The 14,418-nt window shown below is 41.1% G+C and overlaps 1 protein-coding gene across 5 annotated transcripts in view; it reads right to left on the reverse strand.

The window, feature by feature from the left end:
• CSGALNACT1 (chondroitin sulfate N-acetylgalactosaminyltransferase 1) overlaps positions 1–14,418 on the reverse strand; it is a 365,212-nt gene that overhangs the window by 171,798 nt on the left and 178,996 nt on the right. The window contains exon 3 of one of the 5 annotated variants that reach the window (XM_017867279.1): positions 11,606–11,710. The exons of the other annotated variants lie outside the window; for them this stretch is intronic. The gene's annotated coding sequence lies outside the window, so the exon portion shown is untranslated. The remainder of the gene's footprint in view (positions 1–11,605; positions 11,711–14,418) is intronic. 5 annotated transcript variants of the gene reach the window in all.

Genomic DNA, 14,418 nt, shown 5'->3' on the forward strand with positions numbered 1-14,418 from the left:
GCAGCAACAACAAAAATATTTACATACTTCCCCTAAAATAATAATCGTGTTTTCATACGCTTTTAAACTTTTTAGAGTTCCATCTCCCCAACCCGTAACATCAGAGCCACTTCCCCAAAAGATTTACTTGTTTATCTACCTATCAAACTCATCGGCCTAGATGAAACGAATGAAAACGTTCAAATTCATGCCATTAATGTTCACCCTTCCTTGCCATTCTTCATGGATATTCAGTGAAAGAACAGCAGTATTGTAGGCTTAACACCGATTCTAAGAGAAAAATAACAGTAATTTTCAGAAGAGCTTAACATGAGAAATCAAGAAAGCAAAAAGCAACAGGACTCAAGAGTCTCTTTAGATAAACTAGCCTTACCTAGGGTCAAGGCTCAAATATCAATGAAGGGAAAGGCTTCCTTGGCCAGCAAATAAATCACTTTCTGTGTACATACTACTGACAAAGAAGTTTTTATTCAGCAACTACAATAAATTATTCTAGTAGTTCAAACTAATTCTATTTACCCAACTGCAAATAAAATTATTTTTTCCTTTGGGTGGTAATGTTGCAAGGCACGATTCCCATGCTAAAGGTGGAAATTGGGTAGCAAACGCTAATGGCATTTCACAGCACTATTAAATGTTTACACACTTAATGTGTATTATCTGGGTTCACAGATAATTCACAGTGAGACTTTTCATGAATGTCCACAAAACACAAAAGAGACTATTTTTCACTCTGTTCCAGTGAAGATAAATAAGCCATAATGAGATATAATTGAGTACTTTCTCCAGAAAATTGCTGCAGTCCCAAAAATCCTAAAAATAACATTTGAAAAGCAAGAAGACAGTATGAGGGATTCAGAATCAAAATTATACTTGTTACAACTGGTGGAAATGATACTAAATGACAAATACACAGGGGACAAAGGATGAAATGAACTGGAAGTGGGTTTTTCACCTCCCGCCGGCAGATCATTTAAAAGGATACACTCCCATGGCTGTAGCATTCGGAGGTTTTACTTTAATCTCAAGACATGAAAAAGATGAAGTCAGCTTGGTTCATCCTCTCCTCATCCAGCTGTACCCTGCAAATTAGCCCTTACCCACTTCTTCATTCAAACATAAACTGACTGTCTTAGCAACTAGAATGTTGAACAAGCACAACTGCTGGAACGTGATCAAACAAATCATCTTGCTCTCCCTCTGCCCCTTTAAAAAATCAGCAGTGGGTGGGTGGCCTTCCTCGGCTCTGGATGAAAACCTTGGCAGGTGCCAGGACCTTTCTGTTCACTCTTAGGTAACTAACAGTCACTTAATGTCATAAAATATTCCTTTTTTTTTTTTTTTGGACATGAAGTCCATCTCAGTTGCCCAGGCTGGAGTGCAATGGTGCAATCTCTGCTCACTGTAACCTCTGCTTCCCGGGTTGAAGCCATTCTCCTACCTCAGCCTTCCATGTAGCTGGGATTATGGGTGTGTGTCACCACATCCAGCTAATTTTTGTATTTTTTGTAGATACAGGTTTCACCATGTTGGCTAGGCTGGTTTTGAACTTCTGACCTCGAGTGCTCTGCCCGCCTCGGTCTCCCAAACCAATCTCTTTTAATAATCAATACTGCAAACCTAATTGAAGAGTTCCATCTCTCCTTCTAGGAATAGGCTAGTTTCGGGAAAGGGATGTATCAGGCTTCTCTCTTTACAACTGCTAGCTCCCTCAAGGTGTTGGGGATAAAGCAGGAAGAAGAAAAGGAGTAAGAGTCCTTAACAGGACTGGTTCCATCATAAGCTGGCAATCCATTCTTTGGGCCTAGCAGATACTTATTTTAATTTTTAGAGAAAAAGTCTCTGTTACTCAGGCTTGACTGTGGTGGTGCTATGATAGCTCACTGCAGCCTTAAATTCCTGAGCTCAAGCGACCCTCCCACCACAGCCTCCAGATAAGCTGGGAATACAAGTGCACCATCATGCCTGGCTGGTATTGTAGAGATGGCATCTTGCAATGCTGTCCAGGCTGGGTGGTCTTAGACTCCCGACCTCAAGTAATTCTCCAGCCCTGACCTCCCAAAGTACTGGAATTACAGGCCCAAGCCACCGTGCCCAGCTGGCAGATGTTTAAAGTTCATTATCTCTTGTATGAACTGCTCTAGGGGGGACTTGGAGACTCTCAGCCCTGGAAACCATCTCTCCCGCAGGTCCCCTGGACCTAGCAAATGCAACCTAGTGCCAATGGTCTCTTGCAACAACTTCCACAGCCTCTTGGAATCTGGCATCCATTTCCAGCCTCTTACTCATAGGGTTCCTCCATGCAGCCCAATGTATCAGACAGAACCAAAAAGCTATGCTGCTCTTTCACATGAGGCTCACCTATCATGCAGGGACAATAAATGCATAGCCTCATTTTGCTCAACAAATGCTGGCAGGGCAGGTGGATACTAACAGGGCAGCCACACAGATGGTGTGGAACTGGCACCAAAGCCACAGCTGGCCCACCTCTCGCTGCCTGAGGTTCAGGAGTCTGACCCTGGCCGTGCCCTCCAGCCCTATGCACCACCGAACTGTGCTTCAAGGAGTCCCACGACCATCCCACAGGTTTGAGATAAGATGGCAGACTGTCTAAAATATCTTAAAATCCTCTCTCTGGTCAGGTGTGATGGCTCACCCGTGTTATCCCAGCACTTTGGGGGGCCAAAACAGGCAGATCACGAGGTCAGGAGATTAAGACCACCCTGGCCAACATGGAGAAACCCCGTCTCTACTAAAAACACAAAAATTAGCTAGGCATGGTGGCGGGCGCCTGTAATCCCACCTAGTCGGGAGGCTGAGGCAGGAGAATCTCTTGAACCCAGGAGGTGGAGGTTGCAATGAGCTGAGATTGCACCACTGCACTCCAGCCTGGCAACAGAGTGAGACTCCGTCTCAAAAAAAAAAAAAAAAAAATCCTCTCCATAATCTGACCGTTTTAGAGCTGTGGAGCAGTTTTCAAAACTGCCTTCTCTGCCAACTCACACATTTATTGAATTTGGATCCCTAGTGCAAAATGCAATTTTAAAATTCCATTACACCTCGCCTCTATAACCAGAGTATCTGAAGAGGCTGTACATAGTGGTTTTATTTTTTCCAGTAATTGCTACCACTAGCTGCACTCTGGTTGTCCCCTCTCCCCCGTGGGAAGTTAGCAACCTTAATTCTCAGTCCATCCCAGAACATTTTAGTTAATTTTTTGGGTTATGAAAATAGTCCAGTATATACAGCACAAACTATTAGGTATTCTTGCCTAAAAATAAACTGAAGCTGAATCTACTCAAGTTTCTAAATGTACCTACTAGCTTGCAGGTAATACCAGAGATAGAGAAACACATTAAATAGACATCCTTCGGAAGTAATCAGTTAAGTGGGTAAAACTTTCCATAGGACAAATAATCCTGCTTCTCCATCAAATCAATGTCGGAAAAGCAACTGTTAAAACAAAACAAAACAAAAAGCAACCTTTGAAACAACTGTGATAACTTGAATATTGACTGGGTATTCTAGGATATTAAGAAATTTTGTTAGAAGTAGTAATAGTATAATGACTTATCAAAAAATGTTTTTATCTGTTAGAAGTATAAACAAAAGTATGGACATGTGAAACAGTAGAATGGCTTGCATTTACTTTAAAATATTCCCCTAATATTTTTCAATAAACAAAATAAAAGTTGGGGAGGGTTAGATGAAGTAAGATTGGGAAAATGTTAGTAACTGTTGAAGTTGAGTGATAGGTTCATCAGAATTCATTGTAGTATACTTTTTTAACTACTGAGAGATTTTAATAATAAAGAGCCTTCTTTCTTAAAAAAGGTCCACATTTCAATCTTATACCCAATTCTAAGTTCCCCTCCTTTCTGCAGAGCAGGCTGAGCAGGTGGTCTAATGGCTCAGACAGGAAGACATACGTGGGCCGAGAGACAGGGGCAGGTGCTGTCTGCTCACCACACCCCATCCCTGTTCTCTGTGCATGCTCCTCTGATCATAGATCCCAGAAAGGCTGGAGAGGATGTTTCCCTCAGTAGTAAGTAGTCATTTTCTTTGTTGCTATCCCTATACTTTTTTTTTTCTTTCTTCCTTTTTTTTCTTGAGATGGAGTCTTGCTCTATCGCCCAGGCTGGAGGGCAGTGGTGCGATCCCAGCTCAGTGCAACCTCCACTTCCTGGGTTCGTGAGATTTTCCTGCTTCAGCCTCCCTAATAGCTGGAATTACAGGCGCACCTCCACACCCGGCTAATTTTTATATTTTTAGTAGAGACGGAGTTTCATTATGTTGGCCAGACTGGTCTCAAAGTCCTGTCCTCAGGTGATCCGCTCACCTCAGCCTCTCAGAGTGCTAGGATTACAAGCTTGAGCCACTGCACCCGGCCTATTCCCCATCTTTCATATGAACCTGTCACAGTGGTGCTAAGATTGCTGTCACCTCCTCGGTGGTCACCACAGATGATATGGATGGAGACCCCCATCAAGTCTTACTGGCAGGGACCTCAGTCCCCTCCTCTGGGCACTAATGATCTCTCATTAGATCTGACCACATCATTCAGCAGACCCCCACTGGCAGCCCCATGCTATACCGCTTTAATATGAGAGCCTTTCTACCCCACCTGCTGATGGCCCTATCAGTCTAAACTCTGTAGGCCAGAGCCAATATTGGGCCTGCTTGTGAGTGGGGTCCTACTAGTGTATCTCTCAGAGATCATGAATTTGAGGAGGCTGACTTGTTTCCTCTGCAGGTGGTTATACTGCCACACCTTACTGCTCTCTATCAGTACTGGGGCAGGTCGGCAAGGGCAATCAGTAGTCATCCAATAAAAAAGCACACAGCTCGCTTACTCCCCTCTTAGACACCCCGCAAACGACACGAGCAACCCTCTCGCCCTTCACACCCACCTCAGAAGCATGGAAACATCCAAACCCCATTAGACTCTTTACTTCCCTTTGGGAAGGAGAGAGAGGGGTAACATGTATTTATTCACAAAGAAAGAGCCCATTTTCTCCTCTATCCCAGGTCTCTTCTTATTTGTCATTAATCAAAGTCTGACAAATCAGTGCCCTTTCTTGCACCTGGAAATAGACTGAGAGCTGTAGTTGGTCTTGGAGAATTCATAATTTTGTTCTCAACACGATACTAGCTCTACTGTTGGGACTGAGGCATGGGGCATAAGAAAATCTCAATTAGTAGCCAGGCACAGTGGTTCAGGCCTATAATCCCAGCACTTTGGGAGGCTAAGGCAGGAGGGCTGCTTGAGACCGGGGGTTTGAGACCAGCCTAGACAACAAAGCCCCACCCCACCTCTGGGAAAAAAAAAAAAAAAAAAAAAAAAAAGCCTAGTGTGGTGGCACACATCTGTAGTCCTAGCTACCCAGCTACCCAGGAGGCTGAAGTGAGAGGATTTCTTGAGCCTAGGAGTTCAAGGTTATAGTGATCTCTAATGGTATTACTGCACTCCAGCCTCAGTGACAGCAAGACCCTGTCTCAAAAAAAAATTAAAAATAAACAAGAAAGGAAAATTTTAATTAGCAACTCCAACTATCCTGTTGCATCTAGCAGGTATCAGGTTAGCACGCCAGACAATGAAAATATAAGGGTGGATAAGACTCACTCCCACTGGGTTTAAAATAACAAGGCATGGGTTTCGGTCCAGGACTTGCTGCTTTCCAGCCGTCTGACTTGAGTAACAAGCTGCAGCAACTTTGCAGTTAAGACTGTGTCTTTAATTGTAAAGTTAGAGAGGCGGCTGAGATGCCTCCCAGGTCCCCTAGAGCACTCAGCCAATGGCCGAGCCAAGCTATTGGCATCACATCACATGAGACATTAGTCCAGCCCTCTGCCACAGTTAACTCAAAAGAAAAATAAAGAGCTGGTTGGCATGCGGGATAACTGGATCCCATAGGTGTGGCCACACTGACTGGAGCAATGGAAAAAATTACGCCAGTGCCGCAGCCTGCTTTCACTTAGCAGATGGGCTGGAACATGTTCCAGATCAGCTCCAACCTTCATGGTCCAGGTGCAGGTGGCACTACAGGTCGTCCCGAAGTGTAAGACAACACGTCGGCTACCGATGATGCCATCCTCAAATTCTATCCCCCTAGCTATTCACTATGCCACTTGCAATTCAAATAAAAATTTGTCACCATTTCTAGCATTATCACTCTCAAAAGTCCAGCCCTATTCTGTGAGCTAGGCCAGCACAAAGTCAAGTGAGAGGACTTTAGGATGGCGCACTGGAGTGACCATTTGTCATGCTCTGGGACTTTGTGTACATCCTTCCTGTACTTAGGAGCCAGCCACCTGTGATCCTGCTGCCTGGAGGAAGAAGACATTTATTTTCCTATAGCCTCTCTTGCATGTGGAGTCAATCATCATCTGTTGACTTTAAGAGAGAAATACTAACTTTCATTTAAGCAACTGCATTTGGGGGTAGCTTAGCCTCTACTTCAATACACAAGCAAAATGATTAGATTCTGACCTGCAAGACTGCAGATCCTACCATCCCTGTATTCGCTGTGAACTTACCTCTGTGTGTATGTTAGATACAACTCAAAACTATGCTACACACCTTCCTCTAGGCCTACACCACCAAGTTTCTTAAAAAGGTGTCTCTATTTTCTCTCTCCTGGTTCCTCAGTCTGACTCAGTCTGACTTCTGATATCCACCTCTACCACTCCACTCAAACTGTCCCTCTGAAGGTCACCCCTGACTTCCATGCTGCTGAATCCCAACATTTTTGAATCTGCATCCTATCTGATATCAAGATCATGTCGACCCTGCAAACCACCCTCTCCTTCTGTATTCTGTATTTTCTCTGGGGGGTCTTGCTACATTGACCAGGCTGGTCTCAAACTCCTAGCCTCAAGTGATCCTCCTGCCTCACATCCTTAAGTGCTGAGAATCCAGTAATGAGTCACAGCACCCTGACTCAATCAGGAAGTTTTAACACCAAAAACATTTATGTAAAAATGAACCTGAGCCTATCCACCACACCCAGTCCAGAGTGATAACTGTCAACCATGAAACTGCCATACTCAAAATCCTGTGACAGCTTCCCACATCATTTAGGAGAAATTCCAAAATCCTTAGCTCAGACTAAAAAGCCCACTTTGATCTGGCCCCAGCTTCAAATTCAGTTCACATCACTTTCCTCTGTTCCCACTCCTTCCATGTCCTCTACACTGCTGAAAGCCTCACTGGCATCTTTTCAATTCTTTAAATGAACCAACTTCTTGGCTGAAAGGGTCTGCAGCACATGTGCTGTTTCTTCTAGAAAGCTCTGGCTAATTGGTTTTCACTACGGGTCTCAGCCAACACCTCCAAAGGGCCACATTCTCTAAAACCTTTCCCCTGGTGTAAATTAAGTCAGTGTTCTAAGTCTCTTTCATAATTCATTTTAATTTTCCTTCGTAGCTCTTACAATAATATGTAATTATATATAGATGTAGATTTAAGTAGAGATAGAGATGGACACATAGGTATTTGCCTCTACCATACTATAAGATCCTCAGCCAAGGGCAGGGGTTATGCCTATTTAGTTCACAGCAGTGTCCTCAGCTTCTAGCATATTCAACACTGAATAAACAAAAAGTTAAAGGATGAATACTAATAGCATATAACATGATTTTAACTGAAAAACTGTTATGGTATTTGCCTATCCTATTTTCCCATAGGAAAACCATGATATGAACAGATAATACTACCATACGTATTGCAGTCATGGAAAAACTTGGATTGCACAGAAATTACAGAAAGTAACAGTAATACCACACTAAGTCTCCAACTGAGAACAATTACAAAAGCTGGATGAAGAAGGAGGAAGGGAAAGGACAGAAAGGAGGAGGAGGAAGAGAAGGAGGAATAGCTGCTGTTCGCTGTTTGCAGACTTTGGTCTTCAATCAAGGCACGCAAAACTTTAGGGACTAAGGAAAACACCCTGAGGGGAGACCCTCCTTTGTACTGCTTGCTCTTTTCAGAGCATTCACTGATTTCTGGCCAGGCCACATTGGCCAACCAGACAGCTGCAGCCCAAAGCCTGGAGCAGTCTCACTGGGATGAAAAATGAAATCTAGGACTACCAATGCAGCAAGAACACGAGGCACAAAGATCTGAGAGGAAAGACAGCTTCAGAAAAATGAACCAAACATTCTTTCCAGCCTTTGCACTCCAAAGCTTTGAGTTGTAAACAGACAAGAAAATAAACAGAAAGCTTCTGCTAAGAGGCTAAAAAGCTAAGCTGACTTTATGACCATGCCACTCAACTTAGGAGTTGACATTTAGGGCCTCCTATGGACAGTCCTGGTAAATACTGCAGGCTTTCTGCTGAGACTCTCAATGGCTTATACCTTAGAAGTAAACCAAATGAAAACAGAATAACTTGAAATTTCACTCCAATTATCATAATTGTTGATTCAATCTAGATGAACATCTTTATCCTACTGCCAACAGAAAACAACAGATCTTCCTTGGAGGAATATAACAGCATCTAGAGAGCCTAAAAATGTTCACATAGAGTATGAGGCGCTTAATGAAAAATTACAAAGCATGACAGAAAACAAGATCAAATGACCAAAACCAAGATAAAAAACTGAAAATACATAGACTCACTGGTAATCTAGGTATTTTATTCATCAAAATAGAATTTTACTATAACTACAATTAGTACATTCAAAAAATATGTTAAAGATAGATAATCTTACCAGACACCTAGGCTCTATAAAAAGAGGAAAACTGAAATACAATCATTGAAATTAAAAACTCAATAGATAGGTTTAAAAGGGTAGACACAGAAAAGTTTTATTGGAGTAAAACAGGTGTCAGTAGAAGAAAATCTAATCAGAAGCACAGAGAGAAAAACAAAAGAATTGAAAATACGAGAAACAGCTTAAGTCACATTTAAGACATGAAGAAGTAATATACGTGTAACTATTTTCCAAAAGGAAAAGAGAACCATGAGAAAGAATCAATAGCTACAGAGACAGCCACCAAGAGTTTTCCAAAACCGGTGAAAGATATCAAGCCAGAGATCCAACAAGCTCCATGAACCACAATTAGGAGAAATATAAATAAAATATACCTAAGAGCCATCAGAGTAAAACTGTGAAAATCAAATATAAAATCTTTAAAGCAGCAGGGATTGGGGAGGACTAGGAGAACAGGTAATACTATCAGATATAAATAGCATATTCAGGCCTGACTCATAGTTTCATACTCAATTATGAAATTTTGATATCCCCCTCACCCACTTTGCTGTTAGTAAAACTAAAGATAAAGTTCAAATAATGTCCTCTTAGAGTCCCCAAATTAAAATGTTAATTAATAATTAATTTGTGGCAGAATTGTGCAACATATTAATTGTGAAATACACATTTTGTTTTATTTTAAAAACCTGTCACTCAGGAGGCTTAGGCAGGAGAATTGCTTGAACCAGGGAGTCAGAGGTTGCAGTGAGCCGAGATCACGCCACTGCACTCCAGCCTGGCAACAGAGTGAGACCCTGTCTAAAAAAAAAAAAAAAAAAAAACCTGCCACTTACTGTATAAAAATACTTCAATTGACGTCTGGGCTTCTCTAACTCCTGGAATGAACATGTAAAATACATCAGCTGCTGAGTATCAATAATATATTAATACATACTCATAATTTCAGTTTCTGGGGACCCAAGGCCCATAAAGCAGAGAATAAAAATGGATTATCTTGATATGGTTAGATTGGTCTCTTAACATGTAGACAGAAAGCTGCTGTTGTAGATATTTTTAAATGGTGAGCTCAGTATAATTTCAAAGGATTAACAAATTTATTCTAACTTTCTCAGTTTAGAAAATTATTCATCTTCATTAACAGGAAAAGAATTCAGATGCAAAAGCTTACAATTTTTCTTAAAGATGATCATCTACCAGCCCAGGCTCTATTTCAGCTATCTCTGTTACCCAAATGAGTCCTAGAGCTGCTGGAGCAAAAAATATATATAATATATAATATCTATATACATATAGATAGATATTATATATATATTAATAACAAATCAGCTTGCAGATAGTAATGTCCCATAACTTGGCCCTTTCTTAGGAGGGTCATGGCTATAACTAGGCACTGCAAGTGACTCTATTCCTCCATTCATTGGGATTTTAAATATTGCCCTGGTGAATGCAGCATACTAGAAGAATATGATTAAAGTTTTCACAGATAATTCAAATACACCAATAGACAAACCTTATGAGGAAGAAAAAAAAAAAAAAGCAGCACTTCCAATGAAAGACTACTTAGATAATACAAAACTTGTAATATACATTAGCAAAACTGTATGGGGCAGGTAGAGGAATATAACTTTTATTGCCTATTTGCCCTCAAAGTCCTGATATTTTTATTTAAAGAGCCTGAGAGCCCCTAGTAAAACCAACATTTTCTGTAGTTCAAGTGTGAAGAAAATAATCTGGCTTCAGGAGTGATACACATGACTAAGAGCTGGTCAACTGAGTAATTCAATCCACCCCGTCAAAGAGATTGGTTTAGAGGTAGACACATGACCCAGTCAAGGACAGTAAGAGTCAAGCTTGGGATCTGCTGGAAAGACACAGAGAGGCATGCTCACTCTTCAGCTTGACTTAAATTTAGAGATGCTGTAGCCTTTTTTTAATCATTAACTAAAAAGGAAGCCACCATAAAGAGCAAAGTCAAGGCATCTCAGTCCTTGGATTAAGGCATCCTAGAAATCAGTAGCCCCTGTGTATGTATATAAGCCAACAGATTCTCTTATTTGCTACAGCCAGTATGAACTGGGTTTGCTATCACTTGTAGTAAAAAGAGCACCAAATAACAGGCTCACTTGGAGAAAGACAGCCATTTCAACAGGTCCCATTTTGAGGTACCTCAAATAATTTTTCAGCTGGAAGTCCCAGTAAATGGAATGGGCTAATAGCCAAATTAGACCCCAAGGGCAACCACTGACATAGACACATACACTGGAGAAAAAAGTTACTTTTCTTTTTACACTTTAAATACACGCAATTATTATTTGTCAATCATAACTTAGTAAAGCTAAGAGGAAATACGACATCCTTGTATATTGTGTATCCAAAAACATAAACCAATACCTTTTTTTAAAAAAAAAAATCCATTATCTCTTAAATCACATAGAAGACAAAAAGTAGAGTTCCAAGCCACTGTTAAATCAATGCTAGCTTCTATAATTGTCCATGGATTTATCTATACTGATATTACTTTTTTCTTTATACATCTTTGACTTATTCTCTAGTATCCTTTCATTTCAGCCCTCAGAAGTCCCTTTGGATTTCCTGTAGGACAGGTCTAGTGTTAACAAACTCCCTCAGCTTATGTTTATCTGGGAATGTCTTGAGAAGAAAAAATCCTAAGCTGCATTGGATCTAATGCAAAATTATGGCCTATATATAGTATCAGATCAGCTTCCAGCATTAAAAGTATAGTCATTTGATTCCATTCTAACTGACACTCTCAAAATGTGTTAGGCTACCAAATCTCAGCATTTTCTACTAATAAGCAAGTATAATTCACAACAACATAGCTGTAGAGAAGTACATTTAATTTTTGTTAACGTCATCAACCATTACTTACTCTGATGGCAAGCCTTGCTCAGGATTATGCTCATTTTCAGACATTCACTTTCAGCTTAAACTCCTCATTCTTCCTCTCACTGCTACCTTGCAGCAGCCACAAAGCCTGCACATTGGGGTTGGAACCGCCAACAAAAAAATAATGATTGTTCTGCAGTAACTAAGCAACTAGAATAGTATTTCAAAGGCTTCCAAAATCTGTTGGCCACCTACTCATACTTTGGGTTTGAGAGAACTCAGACCAATGAGGCTGAATACTGACAGCCATCACTCTACACACCCTGCAGCCTCTGCGGCATGTTTCTGTTGATCAGTTGAGACTGAGTAACACATAACTACAAACTGGGCCACACCTAATAGTCTGCTACATTTATAGACTCAACCCAAGTGTTTCTTAAAAATACTCCAATTAAAGGCAAAACTAAAGTTTTGTGACAAAGTAAGTAGTAAAGAGGCCGTTTCTGTGATCCACCCAGCCTTGTGACTTTTGAAATATCACCTACCTCTGCTGTTTCTTCATCTGCAGAACATAATAGTCAAACTAAACGATCATCTCCCAGAGCTAACATTTGAGAAATCTTGTGATGAAAGCTTAAAATCATGTGGTCCCAGGCAATGTTATTGGTATTCTGTCATTAAGTTATGGAGCCAGTCAATATTACTCATACTGGGCCTTTGCAAGTCTATGGTGATTTTCATATTAAAATGTCAAACTGGGCAGAAATAATTTTTTTTGACACAGTAAGGCTTATTTTGGAATCTGAATTAAGAGAAAGTTTAGGCTAATGGTTAACCTTGGATTAATATTTATTTTACTAATGTTAGCTTTGTATCACATGGTGATATCCTATTTCCTCCAGGGTATTGTTTATGCCATTATAAAATTCTAGCTAACACCCCTAAATTCTAGACAAAAAGTATTGCTGATAAATAGAATTGACTACTCAGAAATCAAAGTATAATCTAAATATACTTAGTGAAAATGAATGCAGGGATCCTCTGACTAGCTATGATATTGTTTTCTTTCACAGTGTGTCCTAGAATGACTGCTGACAGCTGCAGTGCAAGGCTGATAGCAGTATAAGGTAACCTTAAAGCATCAGTTATAAGGCATCTCTTTAGATTTTTCTCCTAACGGAATTAAGGGCTTACCATTCAGTTCAACAGCAAAGAAGATGTTCTGAAGTGAGGGATGGTGACACTGTCATGGGTACCAACCATAGACAGCAGGATAGGTCAGGGGGACCTCAAAGTGGACTTCAGAACCCAATAGACTTAAGTCTGAATTCCAGCCCTATCACTCTCTAGCTGTGTACCCCTGGACAAGTTGTCTTATCTCCCTGAACCACTGGGTCTCATCTATTCCATAAAGAACTACTAAGAAGTACTTCCCAGGGTTATTAATGATAATACATGAGAGAATTACATACGTAAAATAGATTACATGGTGTTTGGAACACTCAGAGTACTTGGCTCACCTTTCCTTTCTTCTGGTCCACTTTTGGGCAAATCACTTCAGAGCACTGCTAAGAGAAGCCAGCCACTCAAAAGTTCTCTCCTCCAACCACAAGTTAACCAGAAGGAGCTGCTTGCTGTTTGAGTTGACACTCTTTAGTAAATCCTGGCATAACTTCTGTGACAAGGTGAGTGACCACATGGGACCAAAAGAAGGAAAGACACAAACGTCCTCATCAAAGCACTCATGGGCCACAAAAGTACAACCTTCATTCTCTTGCCTCTGATTAAATCTACAGCTACTTGGGCATTTTCCACAAGCGTTGAGACAGTCATCACAGCATAGGTAGATTCCTCTGATTTCATCTCAGCCTTAGATGTTGTCGTTTGAGCTCTTCCTTGGAAAACAACCATCAGAGAAGCCTGTGGCTGTGACACACCCCTTTACTATTCCCATATTAATTCCCTGAATGGTAAGTGTAAAAACTTGCTAATCTTACTGCGCTACTTTCTGCCTGGCTTCTCACAGCATGGTGCTGAGGAATGGAGATTCTATTCTAGAAGGTGTTAGGCCATGAGGTGTAAAATGAGAAGAACCTATACAAAGAATGTTTCTCCAAGAAAGCTTCAATTCAACCTCCATGTCACCAAATTATCATTTGTATTGTTCAGAGTTCCAGGTCCCAGTAGTATCTGCCCCGAGGAGCTCAGGAAACCCCCTCAACAGTGCTGCCCCCTTTACTGCTTCTTTATATCTCAAATTAACCTGCAAGTCCAGATGTACAATGGAACCATGCCAATGCCCAGGCTGGGAACAGGAGGCAGAGTCTCCAGGAGGCTAACGACCTCAGATTCCCTACATCACTTCAGTTTTCTCTCAACACAAAACCAATTTCCTCTAGGAAAGACGCTTCACATCAAAAAGAGTTTTAAAATGGGACTGGGCATGGTGGTTCATGCCTGTAATCCCAGCACCTTAAGAGGCCAAGGTGGGCAGATCACATGAGGTCAGGAGTTTGACACCAGACTGGCCAACATAGCAAAACCCCGTCTCTACTGAAAACACCAAAATTATCTGGGCATGGTGTTGAGTTTAATCCCAGGTACTTGGGAGGCTAAAGCAGAAGAGTCGCTTGAACCTGTGAGGGGGAGGTTGCAGTGAGCCAAGATCATGCCACTGCACTCCAGCCTGGGCAACAGAGCAAGACTCGATCTCAGAAAACAGTAGCAAAAATACAGAGTTGTAAAATGGAGACATACACTGTAGAGAAGAAGAAGAAGAAGAAGAAGAAGAAGAAGAAGAAGAAGAAGAAGAAGAAGAAGAAGAAGAAGAAGAAGAAGAAGAAGAAGAAGGAGGAG

Source organism: Rhinopithecus bieti, unplaced genomic scaffold (assembly GCF_001698545.2).
Source record: "Rhinopithecus bieti isolate Rb0 unplaced genomic scaffold, ASM169854v2 scaffold_2888, whole genome shotgun sequence".
NCBI lineage: Eukaryota > Metazoa > Chordata > Mammalia > Primates > Cercopithecidae > Rhinopithecus > Rhinopithecus bieti.